This window comes from Schistocerca serialis, chromosome 4, assembly GCF_023864345.2.
Source record: "Schistocerca serialis cubense isolate TAMUIC-IGC-003099 chromosome 4, iqSchSeri2.2, whole genome shotgun sequence".
In the NCBI taxonomy this organism is placed as follows: domain Eukaryota; kingdom Metazoa; phylum Arthropoda; class Insecta; order Orthoptera; family Acrididae; genus Schistocerca; species Schistocerca serialis.
In genome coordinates, this window is record NC_064641.1 from 42492238 (window position 1) to 42511135 (window position 18898).

Genomic DNA, 18898 nt, shown 5'->3' on the forward strand with positions numbered 1-18898 from the left:
CGATAAATTACACAAATCTATCTGCTGTAAATTCAACTAAATATTTACGGATTATTGTTACAAATAACTTAATTTGGAACGATCACACAGATAGCGCAGAAAGCGAGACAAAGACTATGATTTATTGGCAGAACACTTAGAAAATGTAACAGTTCTAATAAAGAAAATGCCTGCCCTACGCTTCTTCTTCCTTGTATTCCTGCACGGTCTAGGATCCACATCAGATAGGATTGACGGCGGACATCGAAAAAGTTCAAAGAAAGGCAGTTCATTTTTATTATAGCGTAACAGGGGAGAGAGTGCCACGTGTATGATACGCGAATTGGGGTGGTACTCATTAAAACAAAGGCTTTCTTCGTTGTAGCAAGATCTTCTCATGAAATTTCGGTCACCAACTTTCTCCTCCGAATGCAAAAATATTTTGTTGGCGCCCATGTACATCGGGAAAAACGATCAGCGTAATAAAATAAGAGACATCAGGGCCCGCACGGAAATGTTTAAGTGTTCGTATTTCTTGCGCGCTGCTCGAGAGTGAAAAATAGAGAAATAGCTTGAAGGTGGTTTGATGATCTCTCTGCCAGGCACTCAGTTGTGAATTGCAGAGTAATCAGGTAGATATAGATGTAGATGCAAACAAGCACGCTTGTTGTTCGGTGGTTGTCTTCTTGAAAACGAAGAGGCAATGCCCAGCGATGTGCAACTCGCTGGGGAAACAGCAGCCATCGCTGGTTCAAATGGCTCTGAGCACTATGGGACTTAACATCTACGGTCATCAGTCCCCTAGAACTTAGAACTACTTAAACCTAACTAACCTAAGGACATCACACAACACCCAGCCATCACGAGGCAGAGAAAATCCCTGACCCCGCCGGGAATCGAACCCGGGAACCCGGGCGTGGGAAGCGAGAACGCTACCGCACGACCACGAGATTCGGGCAGCCATCGCTGGGGCGAGAGTTCCCTGATTATACAACACCTAACAGAAAATCCGAAATTTTCACGATGTATGAAGACTCCAAGACATGGTTAAGCAATTTCGATCGTTCATTGGGTGGGACTGCAACTTAAGCTCATCCATGACAAAGACAATACAACAGAAAATTCAGCGCTTTGGAGGACAGAATCAGGGAGACCAATAGGAAAATTGCCATTCAGGGACAGACAGAGGATAGTCAGTCAGTCAGATGGATCGAGGAGGCAATGAATAATTATTGAGGTGTCAGTCAGTGATGAGCAGTTAGTCAAATGGTTAGCAATGCAGAGAGTGAGAGAGAAAGAGAGAGAGAGAGGGGGGGGGGGGGGGGGAAGAGGAGTCGGACGGGACGAGAGAGATACTGAGTTTCCATTTTGGAGGCATGACAATCTATTATCAACTCAATTTTTGCACTTTGAATAGGATTCCCGCTTTCATATAGAGGTCTATGATCACTTTGTGACTAGACTACTTGCCAGTTTAATGTTGCATCCTCTGTGTTCTGAATGTACGAGGTGCATTCAAGTTCTAAGGCCTCCGATTTTTTTTCTAATTAACTACTCACCAGAAATCGATGAAACTGGCGTTACTTCCAGACGTAATCGCCCTGCAGACGTACACATTTTTCACAACGCTGACGCCATGATTCCATGGCAGCGGCAAAGGCTTCTTTAGGAGTCTGTTTTGACCACTGGAAAATCGCTGAGGCAATAGCCGCACGGCTGGTGAATGTGCGGCCACGGAGAGTGTCTTTCATTGTGGGAAAAAGCCAAAAGTCACTAGGAGCCAGATCAGGTGAGTAGGGAGCATGAGGAATCACTTCAAAGTTGTTATCACGAAGAAATTGTTGGGTAACGTTAGCTCGATGTGCGGGTGCGTTGTCTTGGTGAAACAGCACCCGCGCGCCGGCCGCGGTGGTCTAGCGGTTCAGGCGCTCAGTCCGGAACCGCGCGACTGCTACGGTCGCAGGTTCGAATCCTGCCTCGGGCATGGATGTGTGTGATGTCCTTAGGTTAGTTAGGTTTAAGTAGTTCTAAGTTCTAGGGGACTGATGACCGCAGATGTTAAGTCCAATAGTGCTCAGAACCATTTGAACCATTTGAAGCACACGCGCAGCCCTTCCCGGACGTTTTTGTTGCAGTGCAGGAAGGAATTTGTTCTTCAAAACATTTTCGTAGGATGCACCTGTTACCGCAGTGCCCATTGTAACGCAATGGGTAAGGATTACGCCCTCGCTGTCCCAGAACATGGACACCATCATTTTTTCAGCACTGGCGGTTACCCGAAATTTTTTTGGTGGCAGTGAACCTGTGTGCTTCCATTGAGCTGACTGGCGCTTTGTTTCTGGATTGAAAAATGGCATCCACGTCTCATCCATTGTCACAACCGACGAAAAGAAAGTCCCATTCACAGTGTCGCTGCACGTCAACATTGCTTGGCAACATGCCACACGGGCAGCCATGTGGTCGTCCGTCAGCATTCGTGGCACCCACCTGGATGACACTTTTCGCATTTTCAGGTCGTCATGCAGGATTGTGTGCACAGAACCCACAGAAATGCCAACTCTGGAGGCGATCTGTTCAACAGTCATTCGGCGATCCCCCAAAACAATTCTCTCCACTTTCTCGATTATGTCGTCAGACCGGCTTGTGCGAGCCCGAGGTTGTTTCGGTTTGTTGTTACAAGATGTTCTGCCTTCATTAAACTGTCGCACCCACGAACGCACTTTCGACACATCCATAACTCCATCACCACACGTCTCCTTCAACTGTCGATGAATTTCAATTGGTTTTACACCACACAAATTCAGAAAACGAATGATTGCACGCTGTTCAAGTAAGGAAAACGTCGCCATTTTAAGTATTTAAAACAGTTCTCATTCTCGCCGCTGGAGGTAAAATTCCATCTGCCGTACGGTGCTGCCATCTCTGGGACATATTGACAATGAATGCGGCCTCATTTTAAAACAATGCGCATGTTTCTATCTCTTTCCAGTCCGGAGAAAAAAAATCGGAGGCCTTAGAACTTGAACGCACCTCGTATGCACTAATAGGACTGGGAGAGGTGTCACAAAGCCGTTGTAATTTGTGTTTGATATCCTGGATACTGGCATTGGCACAATGCGATGCCATTTATTAGCAGTTCGTGCTTCCCGGTTACTGGACCACTCCAAAAGCCGCCTTTTCTCTCTTGGTGTTAATGACAGCGTACGCATGGGACAGTAATTACCTAGTCCGTGTGCTGTTAGTCTCCCAGCAGTGCTGTGGAATGACACAGAGTGTTGCAGCGAGTCCATTACTTGTCCTCGGATGGAAGGGTTACGACGTGCTTGGTGCCTAATACGGTGATCTTCCCCTGTGGTGGTCAGACGTGGTCGACCTACACCTTGACGACGAGTATACCTGCCCTCAAGTTCCCATGCAGTCCAACATCTGGTCACTGTCACATCTGAAAGCCCCAAAAACCTGGATATTGCTGGAGTCGACCAACTAGCCAAATGGAGGACCATGAGAGGCCCCTTTCCCACTCTGTCAGGTGCTAATAACGCTATCTCACACGAGTACGTGACATCTCCGTGTCCTTCACTGTGATCACTCCCCACCTCAAACAGGAATGATGCGCTCTGCTGAAGTGTTCACGGGTTCTCGCTACTCGACGGCGTTCCTCCTGCTGCCCTTCCGACTTTAAACAAGCCTACCCGTTTCAAGTGAAGCAAATGATTCATTTACCTCTCAGGCTTTTGGGAAAGTACTAGCTGCAGGACTACTTCCCCTCTTGTCGCCGGCTCCCCGTGGCGAAATATAGTATTGTTTTGGTTTGAAAATGAACGAGCAGGTTTCGAGAGTTAGCACTGAATGGGAAGTGGAAACCAATTTTATACAACAATAAGCTCCCAGGCTACTGAAGGAGGGGTTTGACAGAGATAGCATTGTGTCAATTGGGAAACGAGAACAAAATGATCGGAAGTAGTACACTGTATATTTATTGTTTGAAGAAAATTACGTCAGTAAGATGGGCGTAGAGGGGTTATGGGTGAAGTTCAAGTAGATTTGACTCGTGGTCTGGAAAGTTATGTGCGTAGTAACTGGATAAAGGATGGAAAAGTCCCACCATGGTTTAATAACGAAATTCGGAAGATGCTGAGGAAGCAGACGCTGTTGTACTCTCAGATCAAAAGAGAACGCACAAATGATGACAAGCAAAGGTTAGTAGGGATTCGTGTGTCTGTGAAAAGATCTATGCGCGAAGCAGACAGCAACTACCACCGTGCCGGCCGTGCTGGCCAAACGGTTAAAGGCGGTACAGTCTGGAACCGCGCGACCACTACGGTCGCAGGTTCGAATACTGCCTCGGGCATGGATGTGTGTGATGTCCTTAGGTTAGTTAGGTTTAAGTAGTTCTAAGTTCTAGGGGACTGATGACCTTAGAAGTTAAGTCCCATAGTGCTCAGAGCCATTTGAACCATTTTTGAACTACCACCGTCATACCTTAGCAAAAGATCTAGCAGAGAACCCGAGAGCATTCTGGTCCTATGTTAAATCGCTAAGCGGGTCTAACGCTACGATTCAGTCCCTTGTTGACTAGTCTGGCATGGCAGTTGAAGGTGGAACAATGAAAGCTGAGAATGAAATTTGACGTACAAGAAATCTTTCACGCAGGAGAATCGTACAAACATACCTTCATTTGATCATCGTACAGATTTCCGTATGGGAGACATAGTAATAAGCATCCCTGATGTAGCGAAACAACTAAAAGATCTGAAAGCAAATAAGTAGCCAGGTCCGGATGGAATCCCAATTTCATTGTACAAAGCGTACTCTAGGGCATTGGCTCCTTATCTAGCTTGTATTTACCGCGAATCTCTCGCCCAGCACTGGATGGGAAAGAAGCGCAAGTGACTCCTGTATACAAGAAGGGTAAAAGAACGGTTCCGCAAAATTACAGATCAATATCCCTAACTTCGGTTTGCTGCAGAATCCTTGAACATATTTTCAGTTCGAATGTAACAAATTTTCTTTAGACCGAGAAACTTATATCCAAGAATCAGCATGGTTTTGGAAAGCATCGATCGTGCGTAACTCAACTTGCCCTTTTCTCACATAATAACCGACGAACTTTATATGAAGGGCAACAGGCAGATTCTATATTTCTAGATTTGCGGAAAGCATTTGACACGGTGCCCCATTGAAGGCTGTTGACGATGGTACGAGCGTATGGAGTAAGTTCACAGATATGTGAATGGATCGAAGACTTCTTAAGTAATAGAACCCAGTATGTTGTCCTCGATGGCGAATGTTCATCAGAGACAAAGGTATATCGCGAAGAGTGCCCCAGGGAAGTGGGATAGGACCGTTGTTGTTCTCAACAAGCAGAAATGATTTGGCGGATGGGGTGGGCAGCAATCCACGGTTGTTCGCTAATAACGCTGTGGTGTACGGTAAGGTGTCGAAGTTGAGTGACTGTAGGAGGATACAGTAAACAGCAGCACTCCGTCTTCAGCCCACAAGTGGCCCATCGGGACCATCCGACCGCCGTATCATCGTCAGGGGAGGATGCGGATAGGAGGGGCGTGTGGTCAGCACACCGTTCTCCCAGTCTTTATGATGGCTTTCTTTGACCGGAACCGCTAATATTCGGTCGAGGAGCTCCTCAGTTGGCATCACAAGCCTGAGTGCACCCCAGAAAATGGCAATAGCGCATGACGGCCCGAATGGTCACCCATCCAAGTGCCGACCACACCCGACAGCGCTTAACTTCGGTGATCTGACGGGAACCGGTATATCCACTGCGGCAAGGCCGTTGCCAGTATACAGCATGACTTAGGCAAAATCTGTAGTTGGTATGGTGAATGGCAGCTAGCTCTGAATCGGGGAAAATGCAAGATAATGCAGATGAGTAGGAAAAACAAATCTGTAATGTTCGGATACAGTATTACTAGTATACTGCTCGACACAGTCGCTACTTTTAAATATATGGGGGTAAAGTTGCTTAGCGATATGAAATGAGGGAAGGCGAATGGTCGACTTCGATTTCTTGGGAGAATTTTTGGGGAAGTGTTGTTCATCTGTAAAGGAGATCGCAAAATAGGATGCTGGTGCGACCTATTCTTGAATACTGCTCGACTGTTTGCGATCCGTACTATGTGGGATTGAAGGAGGACATCGAAGCAATTCAGAAGCGGGCTGCTAGATTTGTCACCGGTAGGTTCAAACAAAACGTGTTGCGGAGATGCTTCGGGAACTCAAACGGGTGTCTCTGGAGGGAAAGTGACGTTCTTTTCGAAGGACACTATTGAGGAAAGTTAGAGAACTGGCATTTGAAGCTGACTGTCGTATGATTCTACACATTACTCTTAAGGACCACGAAGATAAGATAGGAGAAATTAAGGCTCGTACGGAGGCATATAGATAGTCGTTTTTCGCTTGCTCTGTTTGCGAATGGAACGGGAAAAGAAAAGGCTAGTAGTGGTACAAGATACTTTTCGCCACGCACCGTACGGTGGTTCGCGAAGTATCTATGTAGATGTCGATGTAGATGTACACAAATGCATAATAAAATGAAATCATACTGGCAGTTGTCTTTTGTGTGACTAGTCCCCCACGTCGCTCTGTGAAATTACATTATTTTGTACAAACGAACAATGAAAACAGAGGAAAAATGACAGACAAGCCACAAATCTCGATAATTGTAAACACAATGACGATCGTATCCGAATGATTCTGTAACGAAACAATCAAATTCGAATCTGCTTTTCTGTAGCCCTTGGCTTTACAAACAACCTGCAGTTGTTGTACGGGGTGTACATCGCGTAATTATAGACCTTGTATTTATACGAATTTTTATAAGAAATAACCTAAGTGAATTTGTGTCTAATTGTTTCACCCCGTAAGAATTCCTTTTACTTACGAATTCTATGGATATGGAGAATTTGATTGAACCTACTCATTAAATTTTGTAAATCACACACAGTTCTGTTACTAATTCCTAAGCACTGTGGGATTAGACTGTACATCTATTCACTGTTCCCTACAATCATCAACAACCAAGTTTTACTCGTGAAAGTGTGGTCGCATGACTCCAAGTACGACGTAAATATATAGCCTGCATGGTTTGACAGCTGTCACATTCAGTTTGCCCTGGCCTCGTAGCTTACACCAATAGGGAACAAGCAGCTTTAATTCTATATATCGGAGCCCAGAAACTAATGGCCGACGCCGCGATTTACTCGCGCAACCGTATCAAACATTAAAATATGCCAACTCCCTTCGAAGGTAACACTGCACACACGTGTGTAACACATCCCCTGAAAAGGCACATCAACACAAACAGCTACAGCAGCATTAATTTCAGAAAAAGACATTGTTTAAGTAAAAAAGTAGTTATGACTAATGGTGAGTCAACAAAGCTACATTGAAAATTTATAATTCACTTCAAGCAATTTTATTTACGTAGCGACAGTTAAGAAAAGGAAAAGAAAGAAAATATTTTTATAATGGAACAAACAATTTGCAATCTGAACAGCTAAATTTTGTTAGTCTTTAACTGGGGAGAGCGCACAACAATGCAGATTATTATCTGTTCCTTGTTGGAGATCAGTAGCGACGTCTTGAGTTGACAGCGACGGCTCGTGATGTTACAGACTATTACAGCAACTCCATTTGTCATATTTCCACAGCGAAGTATGATAATGAGTTTTCTTCTCGGTTACGTTGCAAGGTCATCTGCAGCAGCGTTTAACATGTCACTAGCTGAATAGACGTAATTGTCGGTGACAAACCAGAGTTTTAGCATGTACACGTCTATTAATCACCTAGTTCTCGTTTCAGTACACTGTTCATGATCATTTCCGACCGTGATATTACCGTTCGTCACATTTTCATATGACTACCGCGATTTCGAACTCATAGTCAGTAAAACCGTTCTTGACTTGATTCGCAACTGTAATTACACCCACCAAAAAAAGTTTTGCATCACCTCGGTTCCGAGAGTCCCGGAATTGGAATAGAGATCAACATAAACGTCATTTCCGCCCTTTTTATTGCTCATGAAAACCAAACATTGCATGTTGTAATCCCATACAGCGGGATCTTCAGAGGTGGTGTTCCAGACTGCTGTACACACCGGTACCTCTAATACCCAGAAGCACGTCTTCTAGCATTGGTGCATGCCTGTATTCGTCGTGGCATACTATCCACAAGTTCATCAAGGCATTGTTGGTGCAGATTGTCCCACTCCTCAACAGCGATTCGGCGTAGATCCCTCAGAATGGTTGGTGGGTCACAGCGTCCATAAACAGCCCTTTTCAATCTATACCAGGCATGTTAGATAGGGTTCATGTCTGGAGAACATGCTGCCACTGTAGTCGAGTGAAGTCGTTATCCTGAAGGAAGTCATCCATAAGATGTGCACGATGGGAGCGCGAATTGTCGTCCATGAAGACGAATGCCTCGCCAATATGTTGCCGATATGGTTGCACTATCGGTCGGAGGATGGCATTCACGTATCGTGCAGCCGTTACGGCACCTTCCATGACCACCAGCGGCGAACGTCGGCCCCACATAATGCCACCCCAAAACAGCAGGGAACCTCCACCTTGCTGCACTCGCTCGTCTCCGACGATTGTCTGGTTGAAGGCATATGCGACATCTGTGAAGAGAACGTGATGTCAATTCCAAGCGGTCCATTTGGCATGTTGTTGGGCCCTGCATGGTGTCGTAGTTGCAAAGATGGGCCTCGCTATGGACGTCGGGAGTGAAGTTGCGCATCATGCAGCCTATTGCGCACAGTTTGAGTCGTAACACGACGTCCTGTGGCTGCACGAAAAGCATTATTCAACATGGTGGCGTTGCTGTCCGGGTTCCTCCGAACCGTAATCCGTAGGTAGCGGTCATCCGCTGCAGTAGTAGCCCTTGAGCGGACTGAGCGAGGCGTGTCATCGACAGTTCCTGTTTCTCTGTATCTCCTCCATGTCCGAAAAACATAGCTTTGGTTCACTCCTAGACGCCTGGACACTGCCCTCGTTGAGATCCCTTCCTGGCACAAAGTAACAATGCGGACGCGATCGAACCGCGGTATTGACCGTCTAGGCATGGTTGAGCTACAGACAACACAAGCCATGTACCTCCTTCCCGATGGAATGACTGGAACTGATCGGCTGTCGGACCCCTACGTCTAATAGGCGCTGCTCATGCATGTTTGTTTACATCTTTGGGCGGGTTTAGTGACATCTCTGAATAGTCAAAGGGGCTGTATCTGTGATTCAAAACCCACAGTCAATGTCTATCTTCACGAGTTCTGGGAACCGGGGTGATGCAAAACTTTTTTTGATGTGTGTATGTTCACCGTGGCAGTTACAGCTTCAGACATTCAGATGTTCATTAATAAGGCAAATACAATACACAATTTTATGGAGGCTTGGCTCTCGCGATTCGGTTAAATGTAAAAAACGTTTCACTCACATGGTAGCAAGAACTACAATGTCTACTCATGAAAGCATTGTCAGTAGCGGCTGAGACACAGCCCATTTAGTAATACTCAAACCATACGATCTTTCTATTCATAATGGTCACTTCAACTTTCATTATGCACTATGACGGTAATGCCTATCGTCAGTCGTTAGGTTCCACAGTTCACTGTCTCGGCAAATTTTTGCATCTCAAAGCAACAACACACGTCTCGTCATATTGTTGCGCACACACGCACACACACACACACACACACACACACACACAGACACACATTGATTCTCCCTCACTGAATATCGCTGCTCAACTACTGCTCCCAGTATTGCTATCTCTGCTTGCATGTCTGCAATTTACATAGCAGTTCTTCATATCACAATAAATATTACAAATGCAGATAAAATAAACAAGAATTAAAGTCTTTCCATATTCAAGTAATAATAAGAAAACATATTTATCTATTAGAGAAAAAGAAATAAATTGCAATTACATTTTAATGCTATTACCAAACACAGCTATGCTACGCCATTCGAGATATGAATACTCAAAGGAGGCAAAAGAAATTATAGAAAAAAGATAACCTATCACTAATGGCTATATCTTCACACTCCACTCTTGCAACGGCAACTACAGGTTCTCATTTCAAGGCCGCGCCGTTCATAACTGCATTGCCAGCCAGATGGTAACGAGTATTCAGTTTAAATCACCAGCTTTTTGAGTAGTTCCGTGTATGGTCAGTCTTAGTGGCACTAACTTTTTGAAGTAAAATATGTAATATTTTATGAAATGACACCTTGTTGTATTGAAACCAAAACTCATTGGTCCATTTGGGTTACAGCTGATCATACAAATATTACTCTTCATTTGCATGATCAACTATAAAGTCAAGTCAATTGGTTGGTTTGGGGGAAGAGACCAAACAGCGAGGTCATCGGTCTCATCGGATTAAGGAAGGACGGAGAAGGAAGTCGGCCGTGCCCTTTCAAAGGAACCATCCCGGCATTTGCCTGGAGTGATTTAGGGAAATCACGGAAAACTTAAATCAGGATGGCCGGACGCGGGATTGAACCGTCGTCCTCCCGAATGCGAGTCCAGTGTGCTAGCCACTGCGCCACCTCGCTCGGTAAAGTCAAGTCAAACCCAAAATTACAACACTTTTGCCTATTGCTCGTTGATGGTGGGTTATGAAAAATCACGAATAATTTGAAATATTAACATCCATTTATTCGTTGTAAACAAACACAGTTTATTTCTTTAATACAAATTGGCCATATCAGGCGGTTTTTATTTCAAAAGTTACTGAGTGCATAATTTTTCATTGTCCATACTTAACGAATTCCATACAAAAGTAGTGTCATTTGACTCCAATTTTTTTCTGAAATACATTCCCTAAGTCTAAATTATCACTTACACATAACAATTTTTCTTTTATTATTTCAAATTTGAAAGTTATAGTAGTAGTAATACTACTAGTATTAGTAGTAGTAGTAATAGTGATTTGAACCACTGTGGATGTTTTTAGAAGTATTCTAATTAACATAGTTTGAGACACCATCATTACACTCCTCGCTGTTAGATCCACCACTAGCACAATAACTGTGTATAACGCAATTGTTACCAGTTATGTTCGAAATGTTAGTTCCCAGTAACTAAGGTATTCATATGATGTTGTTGTTTTCCCAGAAGACATCCAATACAGTTCCGTGCAATCGTCTAGTGAACAAAATGTAAGCTATGTGATTTGTTTCAGGGCTTCGTAGCTGATAGAACTTAACACGTTGTTCTTGAAGGACTGGAATCGAAGATGTGAAAGTAATGACAGATACACCCCAAGAGAGCGTGACAGTGTTGTTATTCCTCACAGTACAAATAAATGCTATTGTAGATCATGTCCGAAGCTCTATGACGCTGATCGTTGACGATACTATTGTATATAGAAAGGTCGCAACACGTAAATTAGTAGTGAAATGTAGGGAGACCAGCGAAGGATCGACATTTGTTATCTGGACTAGAGGTTGACTAACGACATTAGTAAATGTAATGCACTGGACATAAATGGTGATTGATAGCTAGTCGTGCGCTGCCTGACAAAAACAGTGAAGCACCAGAAGACATTGTCAGATTTCAATGTGACTTCATACATGAGCACATCATCAGCGATTATGTAAATGATTATAGCTGCAGTTCTGTGTACCAGAATGGTCACAGAGTTTATTACAGTTGTTCTTGTTTAACGTTGTTACCACGTCTGGTAAGGTACACAGGGTGATTCAGTTGAACCTACCTATAGATTTTATGCAACCCGCAACACCTTCAAAAACCCCATGCGGGATTTTCACAATCTCTCGCTCACTACGCGCAAGCTGTTAGTCGTATGGTAAAAATGAACAGGATCTTTTTTGTAGGAAACTTGATGTAGTTAAATTTTGTACTGGGACACCTTTTCGATGAAGGCCACAGTTGTCGAACTATTGAAGAAAAATGCGTTTGGAGGTCAATTTTGTACGTTTTTCTTGAATAGTTCGAGGCTATGGTCTCCAACGAAAACGTATCCTAGTACAAAATTTAGCTACATTAACTGTCCTACTAAAAAGGTCCCAGTCAATTTTTCTGTTGGACTAATAGTTTGTGCATAGACGAGTGAGAGAATATGAAAATCTCGAGCATGGGTTTTAAAGGCATTGCCGGCTGTGTAAAACTAATAGGTACGGGCATATGAATGTTTAAGGGGCTTAAACAGTGTCAGATATCGAATGATCACTATGAAGGACACGGAGACGTTGTATGTTAGTGTGAGACAGCATTTGAAAGGGGCATCATTGTGGATCTCCAATTAGATGGCTGGTCGAATCGTGCAATGTCCAAATTTGTGGGGTCCTTGAATGTGACAGTGGCCCAATGTTGGACAGCACTAGAACGTGTGGGCAGACATACACGTCAGCTATGGTCATGTCGACCGCATCTGAACACCACAAGGAAGATTTGCCACGTTATTTACAAATCAAATCGTACCCATCCAAGGAAAAGTAACGAACTTCCTGCAACATTCTGTCTCACCCTCACCATTAGATGGAGACTAGCAGCAGCTGGACGAGGGAAATACAGTCTCATTTGTAGGCAGCTGCTAACACCACAACACGAATGGTTGTGTTTGGAGTAGTGCTGTGATCAGGAAGCGTGGACTGCTGGTGAATAGCGTCATGTTATGTACAGCGATGAATTGTGGCTCTGCATTATCCCAGATGACCGTCGTCGGTTATTATGGCAGTGACCTTGGGAGAGGTCCCATGCTTTCAGTGTTGTGGAGAGGCATAGCAGTGCTACTCCTGGTGCCGTGGTGTGGAGAACCATCAGGTTGACTTCCAGTTACAACTGATAGTGACTGAGGGAACTCTGAAGGCCAAACAGTACGTCACAGACTTTCGTAGCCCTCATGTTTATTTCTCACGTGACAGTATTGTGATGCTATTTTACAAGATGGCAATGCTTGTTCACACATGACACATGTCTTTATGAACTATCTGTGAAATAATGATTTACTGTTTTGGCCAGCAAAATCACCAGATACAACATGCGTGGGACTGGCTCAGAAGTCAGTTCTGTTCCATTCCCAGTATCCAAGATAACAGGGACCAGTTACAACAATTATGGGGCATCTAGCCTCAGGAGAAGATACAAAGGCTTTATGACACCGTTCCCAATCGAATCTGTGGATGCATCCAGGCCAGTGATAAATTGGCTCATACAGCTAAGGTCTTTGTAAATGTGACTCGATTTTGTAATCACTGAAATAACGTCAATTATTCTTTCAACCAGTGAAGGTTCATTTCGTTTCCTCCTCCACTTCTGAGTGCTTCTCTGCAGTGTCTCGGAGTGTGGGTAACTGGACTTGTGGCACTGTTGTTGGCGATCCGTCCGTCGGATTGGCAAGCTAAGCTCGACAGCTCTCTTGGTACTGCTCGAGAACAGGTGGGTATGTGTAGCACCAGGGTTCAAGCGCTCCCTTCTCTCATTAACACACAGCACACACCTAATACCACACCGTCACATACATCCATTACCGTCACTTAACGCAACGGATGCACTCAGCATAACACTCAAACACAGCGTGAAAAGAGGCCATTGCGTGCAGAGGGAGAAGCTGATCGTATCCCTCAGTGCCTCCAAGCCAACAGTGCCACTCGACTTTTCTCGTTACAGTGGCAGAAGAAATTCTCAATGAGGCAAGATAATAAGTGATAAAATATTCGCACGGGTGGAACCCTTAGAAAACTGGTTGAAGCGACTTAACTGGTTCACACTGGTATGACTTATACAACACCGTTATGAATCCATCGTATCGCCTGGAGCAAGAGGAAGTGCTGGTTGCTCCATGCAGTCATATCGTACAGTATCAATTTCGAGTCATCAGAAGTCTCTTGAAGAAAATTGTTTTATGGAAGTGAGGAAAGCTACATCCATCTTTCTACTTACAAGGGGAGGCCACGACGTTTGGAACGCGGATTTACTTCAAACTTCGTACACTCGTAGTACTCCATTAGGACAACAAAATGGTTAAGCAGTAGCGCGTACTTCTCATACGTTGTTGAGAAAATCGCAAGATAATTTCGGTCGTCAAATATACACCTGTGCGTAGGCGTTTTTACCAGGAAGCGGCGGCAGCCGAGTGGGTAGCGTTCAAGCCCCGTAATTGCTGGATCGCTGGATCGAGTCCCGTTCGTCACTTTTCTTTTTTTTTCTTTTTTATTTTTAACACAGTCATTTTCTTTACTATTTAAATTACAATTGATATAATGGGAAAAATACGTGTAATCAGATGAACTTTTATTAAATTTACAATGCTATTTGGCAGTCTACAAATTTTTATTATCACAAATAATATAATATTCATAACTATCGACTAGTAAACGACCAAACGCATAAAGTGATGCTGAAAATGTTCTTTTCGATTAAATACGAACAATTTTGAAGACACGGAAAAGCTTACATTTTCAGTATCACTTTATGTGCTTGGTTGTTTACTAGTCGATAGTTACGAATATTATATTATTTGTGATAGTAAAAATTTGTAGACTGTCAAATAATATTGTACGTTCATCCGATTACACGTATTTTTCCCATTATATCAATTGTAATATAAATAGTAAAGAAAATGCCTGTGTTAGAAATAAAAAAAAAACTGACGAACGGGACTCGATCCAGCGATCCAGCAATTACGGGACTTGAGCGCTACCCACTCGGCTTCCGCCCCTTCCTGGTTAAAATAGCCACGCACAGGTATATATTTGACGACCGAAATTATCTTGCGATTTTCTCAATAACGCATGAGAAGTACGCGCTACTGCTTACATATTTTGCTGTCCTAATGCGAGCACTACGAATGTACGAAGTTTGAAGTAAATCCGCGTTCGAAACGTCGAGGCCTCCCCTAGCTAGTTTCTTAGCAAAGCTTTTACTTTTTTTGTAAAATCATTGTGTTTAGATTTGCATGTGTTCCCCACTGTGCTGACTCCCTCATTCTATTGTAAGGAAACTGTTCGGTAAAAAATTGATTTTTTTTTTCACATTTATACTCACACATCACAGCCTGATAACGGACAGCTTTGATTTTCACTATTGCCCACAGTTATCGTCATACTTCGCAAATAAGTAAACTATTGGACATACGTATGTTTACGTTAGTGCAAAAGTTCGTGGCGTTTTTCTTTTACATGTTGGTAATCTGTTTGCTATGGGTTTATTTATCCAGTGTCATTTTTATTTGTAGCTCACTGTTGCTATTTTAGTTCACAGCTCGTTACTTTCTCATTTGGAGATAGTGAGTGGAGCCTTGGACGCTAGGAAATGGAGTACCAAGTGGAGAAGTCTGAACATTTCCAACATACTCTTCTGTTTGAGTTCAATAGCAGGGTGACAGCAGTGGAAGCAGCCAGAAAAATATGCGGCTTGTATGGGGATAATGCCGCTGGACAGAGCATGGCAAGGAAATGGTTTTCTCGTTTTAATGATTGTTCTGACATTCAGCCTTGCCACAGTAGTAACACCGGTTACCGTCAAATCAATGAAGTTAAGCACTCTCGGGCTTGGCTAGTGCTTGCATGGGTGGCCGTCTGGGTCTGCCAAGCACTGTGCACTCAGCTCTTTTGAGGCTAATTGAGGAGCTACTTGATTGACAAGTAGCGGCTCTGGTCACGAAAACTGACAACGGCTGGGAGAGTGGTGTGCCCTCCGTATCTGCATCCAGTGACGCTTACTGGCTGAGGATGACACTGCGGTTGGTCGGTACCGATGGGCCTTCCGAGGCCTGTTCGAACAGACTTTTGACATTAGTGACTCTCCAAGTTCAGGAAGATCTTCGAGGTTCGATAAAGCTCGTTTAAACGGATTAATCCCTAACGATCCATGTCAATGTTCTCGATAACTGGCAATTGCGGTTAACTGTTATCATGCGACAGTTGCATGCAGTGGGAAAGGTTCAAAAGTCGGGTGTATAGGAATCACCTGATCTAACAAGGGGAGGCCGCCAATTGTGAAATTCAGATTCGATTCATACTGCGCATAATAAAAGCTCATGGCCAGAGGTGTAATGTGGCAAAGCACCAAGATGCACTTCTCAGCCGTTGTCGAGAAAATCGACAGTTAAAAGAAACCGTTGCGATGAAATACTCTCTACGATTAATGATTTTCTCCAGCGTCGTGGCGCAGCGGTAATCGCTCGGGTTCGTAATCCGAAGGTCGCCGGATCGAATCTCGCGGCATGCAATTTTTTTATTAGTTTTTTGTAATTCAAATATATATATACTATTAATGAATTGCTTATGCATGTTGGTGAAGGCGGATCGCTCTCCAATTGTACCGGCTCCATTTTTCCGTTTCTTTAACAGGGTGTACCAAAGCTCTCCCGTCCGCACTGATTTTCGACGATGTTATAAGTTGCGCTAGGGACCGCATCTACCTTCTTTCGAAGTTAGCAGGCAACTACGCTGTTATGCCGCTGCTCGTTTCGGCCCATTCAACATCTGTCTTTCAAGTGTAACGAGCGAGTAACGGAGTTTATATTTCATACCTGCCACAGCAAGTTTGTGTTCGTGGGGTCTCTGTTCTAATTCAAACGTTTGACTTACGCTATACGTATTCGTTTCGGAATATCGTTTCTACGTCTTCCGTTAACTATACGTGGTTAACATTATGAAGACAATTAATAACATTTGTGAAATACAACTTTGTTTGCGGAAAAGATAATGATGTTCGAAGTCGCCAGTTTTTCCACGAAAAACGACTTTCAACAAGTTATTACATGCATAATTGTTGCAACTGATTGCCGGGAATTATATATATATATATATATATATATATATATATATATATATATGTGTGTGTGTGTGTGTGTGTGTGTGTGTGTGTGTGTGTGTGTGTGTATACACATTTGAATTACAAAAAAACAAATACTAAAAAAAAAGGTTGCATGGCGCGAGATTCGATCCGACGACCTTCGGATTACGAACCCGAGCGCTTGCCGTTGCACCACGACGTTGTAGAAAATTATTAATCGTACGGTTTCTTTTGACTGTCGATTTTCTCGACAAAGGCTGAGAAGTGCATCTTGGTGCTTTGCCACATTACACCTCTGGCCATGAGCTTTTATTATGCGCAGTATGAATCGAATCTCAATTTCACAATTGGCGGCCTCCCCTTGTAAGCCAAAGTCACAAAAATCATATGTGCATCGCTGCTTGTTCGTCATCAATTCACTCACGTAAAACACCTACCATTCCTATCTTGTATCGTTACTGGTGACGAGAAATGGTGTCTTTATGCTAACATAAGGAAAAGAAAGGACTGGTTGGGACCAAACAATGCAAAATGGCTCAAATGGCTCTGAGGTCATCAGTCCCCTAGAGCTTAGAACTACTTAAACCTAACTAACCTAAGGACATCACACACATCCATGCCCGAGGCAGGATTCGAACATGCTACCGTACCAGTCGCACAGTTCCAGACTGTAGCGCCTAGAACCGCTCGGCCACCCCGGCCGGCAGCGGCGGGGTGCAAGTCCTCCAATTGAATGCCACTTCGGCGACTTATGTGTCCCTAACCCACCCGCCGGCCGCGGTGGTCTTGCGGTTCTAGGCGCTGCAGTCCGGAACGGCGGGACTGCTACGGTCGCAGGTTCGAATCCTGCCTCGGGCATGGAAGTGTGTGATGTCTTTAGGTTAGTTAGGTTTAAGTAGTTCTAAGTTCTAGGGGACTGATGACCTAAGATGTTAAGTCCCATAGTGCTCAGAGCCATTTGAACCATTTGAACCTAACCCACCCTAGTAGTCCTATAGGGTAACGGGGTTCTAAAGATTAAAGCGGAATCCGACCCGCGCGTCATTTCCGGCGAATGTTCACATTATTGAGAGGTGAAGGCTAGGTTAAACGTAGTCTGAAAAATTCGTGGCCCAGGAGAGATTTGACTCCGCGAACTTTCGGTTTCCAAGCACACAATTTACCACTAGACCACCAGGCCCGACTCAAATTATAAACGATAGTAAGTTCGCCAATCCGAAACGACAGTGTATGTAATAAACCACTTGGTTACCAAAGTAGTAATGTTGCACAAGCCTGAGTGGGATAGTTGCATGTCAAATGCGACACAGAAAACGTGCACAGTCGATAAAGTTTAAGTAATGACGGTGAAGCACCCTCACGGCGATGCACACAGTATTCGCATTTAATATGTGTTAAATTGCAAAAGTAGTGTAAATGCTGCAAATTCCAAAGTCACGAACAAATCTGTGTAAATAAAAAATGTAAATGTTCGTTTGTTCAAAAATCATCTATCTCCGAAATGGAGTCAACAAGTCGTTGTAAGATCCCTGCAGAAATATTATGCCACGCTGCCTCTATAGCCGGCCATAATTGCGAAAGTATTGCCGGTGCAGGATTTTATGCACGAACTGATCTCTCGAAAATGTCCCATAAATGTTCGATGGGTTTCATGTCGTGTGATCTGGGTGGTCAAATCATTCTCCCGAATTATCCAGAATGTTCTCCAAAACAATCGTAAACAGTTGTAGCCTGGTGACAATTCCATCGTTGTTTGGGAACATGAAGTACATGAATGGATGCAAAAAGTCTCCAAGTAGCCGAACCTAGCCATTTCCAGTCAATTATCGGTTCAGCTGGACCAGTGAACCCAGTGCATTCCATGTAAATACAGCCCACACCATTACGGAGGCACCACCAGCTTGCACACTGTCTTGTTAACAACTTGGATCCACAGCTTGGTGAGGTTTGCGCCACATTCGAATCCTACCATCGGCGCTTCCCGATCTAAATCGGGTCTCATCAGACCTGGCCACGATTTTCCAGTCGTCTTGGGTCCAACCGATATGGTCACGAGCCCAATAGAGGTGTTGCAGGCGATGTCATGCTGTTAGCAAATGCACTCGCGTCATTCGTCTGCTGCCATAGTTCT

At 44.0% G+C, this 18898-nt stretch overlaps 1 protein-coding gene and 1 pseudogene across 1 annotated transcript in view; one reads left to right on the forward strand and one right to left on the reverse strand.

The window, feature by feature from the left end:
- LOC126474214 (gastrin/cholecystokinin type B receptor-like) overlaps window positions 1-18898 on the forward strand; it is a 374680-nt gene that overhangs the window by 304163 nt on the left and 51619 nt on the right. The window lies entirely within an intron of this gene.
- On the reverse strand, window positions 5661-5778 carry LOC126475704 (5S ribosomal RNA; annotated as a pseudogene).